Below are 3761 nucleotides of genomic sequence, written 5' to 3' on the forward strand. Positions count from 1 at the left end.
TCTCATTTTACAATTTTTGGTTGTCTCGTATGTTTACATGTGCCGAAAGAGAAAAGAAACAAACTAGATGCATCTGGGAAGAAATGAACATTTGTGGGCTACAGTGAAACTTCAAAGGCATATAGAATCTATGTGCATGGTCAAAGAGAAGTGGAAATAAGTCATGATGTCACTTTTGATGAAGATTTTGCCCTTAGGAAAGTCCGAGATCTTCCTATCCCTAGGAAGGACAATGATGATGATGATGCATGAAAGCAGTATGAATCTCCGACAAATGATCTGATGCTCGATGTTGAAGGTTCGATGGATCACATTGATCCACCTCCTTGTGAGCCCTCTACTTCAAGAAAAATACCATTGTGGCTCAAAGATACTCTTGAAGACGCTAAGAAACATATTTCACCAAAGGGGGCATTTCGTGAAAGCAAGAAATTGAACATGTACCAAGGGCACTTAGCTGCCATGAGTACAATGGTACAATTTGAGCCATGTACATTCGAAAAAGTCGTGAAACGTTAAGTTTGGAAGGATGCGATGAACGAGGAAAATGAGTTGATCATGAAGAATGATGTCTGGGATGTGGTTCCTAGACCCAAGGACAAGTCAATGGTCACTTCAAAATGGCTCTACAAGATCAAACATGGATTTGATGGAAGTGCTAAAAAATTCAAGGCCAAATTCGTTACCTGAGGCTTCTCTCAAAAGGAAGGAGTAGAATACAATGAGATATTTGCACCAGTTGCCCGATATACCACCATCTGTTCAAATTATAGCCCTTGTTGCCTAACAAGTATGGAACCTACACCAAATGGATGTTAAAACTACTCTCTTGCATGGCTCGCTTACAGAGGAAGTCTATGTAGAACAACCCGAGGGGTTCGAAGTTCAAGATCGTATGACACGTGTATGCAGGTTGAAAAAAGCCCTTTATGGGTTGAAGCAAGCCCCCGGGGCTTGGTATGAGAGGATTGATAGCTATCTTATGAAGTTGGGATTTACCAGGAGCGATGTTGACCCGAACCTATACTTCAAGGTTGAAAAGGACAGGCCTCTCATTCTGGTCCTTTATGTGGATAATCTCTTTCTGACAGGTGATGACCCTCTCATTCATCAATGCAAGAGGGAGTTGGCTTCCAAATTTGAGATGAAGGACCCAGGATTGATGCGCTACTTCCTAGGACTGGAGGTTTGGCAAAATCTAGGTGAGATTTTCCTTTCTCAAGGAAAATACATTATGTTGTTGCTTGAGAGATGTGGGATGGTGGATTGCAAGTTCGATCTACTCCGATGGAACTAAACTTCAAGAGCTATGTGGAAGTGTTGATGGGCCCGGATTAGCGAACCCTTCCGAGTATCGTCAACTAGCAGGGGCCCTAATGTTCTTGGTGAACTCTCGTCCTGACATATGCTTCGTTGTGAACACGTTGAGTCAATTTACGACCAAGCCCTGTCACCTTCATTGGATTGTTGCTAAGAATCTCTTGAGATATCTCTGGGGCACAACCCACTATGGACTGAGATACACTGTCGGGAACTTGAGGCTTCATGGATATTCAGATGTTGACTTCCTCGCAGTGTGGCGGATCATAAGAGCACGTCTAGGTGTTGCTTCTCTTTGGGGTCTGCTTCAATATCTTGGATGAGCAGGAAGTAGAAATCGGTTTCTTTAAGCATCGACGAGGCCGAATACATTGCTGCGAATATGGCCTGTTGTGAATTTGTTTGGTTGAGGAAGCTCTTCAGTAAGCTATTTGAGCACGTGCTAGATACCACCGTGATCTTCTGCAACAACCAAAGTGGGATTCGCCTATTAGAGAATCCTGTGTTCCACGACCGCTCCAAGCACATTGATATCAGGTACCACTTTATTCGGGATATGGTACAATGAGGCACAATAAGGCTCCAACACATCAAGATGGATGAGCAGGTCGCAGACATTCTCATGAAGCCTTTGGGGAAGGTTAAATTCTTAACCTCCTAAGAGAGACTTGGAGTCGTGGAAAGACCCTCCTATGAGGGTCTCATATGAGTTGGAAATTGAGCTCTGGGAGATCCTGGGGGCTTACGGTAATTTTTAAAGCTATGAGCGACCATAAGGTGAGTGGCTCACCTTCCCCTAGTGGTGCACTAGATACAGGGTGAGTGGTTCACCTTCCCTTGTGATACCCCGTGATGGTTGACATGTGTGTAGGGTGAGTGGTTCACCTTCCCCTACGATTGCGGACACATGTATGTAGGGTCACTATTCATCTTCCCCTACGATTGTCATATGCATAGGATGAGTGGTTCACCTTCTCCTATGGCATAAGAGTAGGATGAGTGGTTCACCTTCTCCTGCCGATGCCCCAGCACACATCCTACCCACAAAGTACGGGACTCATGGGAAGTACCTCTCATCTGGCCGATGAGTTGGGAAAAGTGGTTAGGGACCATAGCACTACCGATGAACGCATTGTGTAATATCCTACTCCCTATGACTAGGATGCATGGTGTTCAACAACTTGATTTGGGATCAAGGACTGGCTTTTTCCAGTGGAGAGTGGTAAGGTCTTGTGACTCACTCTCGATCACTTCTTCATTATTACTTTATGGTTCAATAGAGTAGATAAATGATGAAATAAATGGTACATGATGACAGGATGGTATGATGATGACAGATGGATTGGCAGGTGGAATTCTCCCTAGTTGAGAGAGAGTGTTAAAATTGGCAACTAGGACCAAATTCCACCTTATGACAGCTCATATGATGGAGATGATCATTGCATTGGATTCCTCTTTTCGAGAGGTCCAATTTTGATATAAAGATCATCTCATTCTGACAAGCAAAAGTGGAATTTTGAATTTATTCTCTCTCATGCAAAAATTGTCAAGGTCGACCTCAGTGAAATGTAGGCTCAAGAAGCCCAATGGATGTGTATCCTCACCCTCAACGAATTGCATAAATAGGAGTGACCTCTCTCCTCATTTGGACATCACTCATCACATCATTTCATCTCTCTCTCTTCTCTTGATTGGTTCGTACAGCTTGGGCAACCTCTCTCTCTTCTTCGCACGTGGCAGGAAGTCAAAAATTTCAAGACAAGGACAGGCCGAAATTTCAGAGAATCAGACCTGCATTGACCAGCATTAACCAAGCCTGATTTGACCAAGTTTGACTTCAGTTTTCAGGGCAAAATTCCGATTTTTCTAGGCCGAGTTGCCAGGCACAAAAACCAAGGTGTTTTGGATAGGTTGACCAAAGTTGACTTCAGCATTGACTTCAGATTTGACCACAGAAATTACAGTAGTGTTTCTCTCTCCTTTGACTAGGTTTGACCGAACTGTTTTGGGCTGAATTTGACTCCCTTTGAAGGCCGAATTGGACTACTATTGACCGCGTTGCTTGGAGGACGTTTTGGTGCTGATTTGACCAACGTTGACTTTCTGTTTAGGGTTGCAGTTGACTATTGTTGACTGCTGATTTTGACAGGGTTGTTTTGACTATGTATTGGGCAAGTGAATTTGATCTATGTACTCTCTCTCTCTGCTAAACTATTGAATAATAAGAAGAAGATTTGATCAAAGGGTTTTCCCCACATTGGGGTTTTTCCCTGCCATTTGCCAAATCTTGAGTCCTCTTGTCTTGGCTTGTCTTTTGCACATGTTTTCATCTTTTATCTGCATTTACTGTCAATTTGATTAAGTTAACGCAATTGCTACTCGATATAATTGTAAATTGTCATTGAGTTGTTAAAGGAACATTGAAGTAAATTTTGCTAAAG

Source organism: Pinus tabuliformis, chromosome 2_2 (assembly GCF_031772625.1).
Source record: "Pinus tabuliformis cultivar Carrire ecotype Pingquan chromosome 2_2, CPIR1, whole genome shotgun sequence".
Lineage (NCBI taxonomy): Eukaryota > Viridiplantae > Streptophyta > Pinopsida > Pinales > Pinaceae > Pinus > Pinus tabuliformis.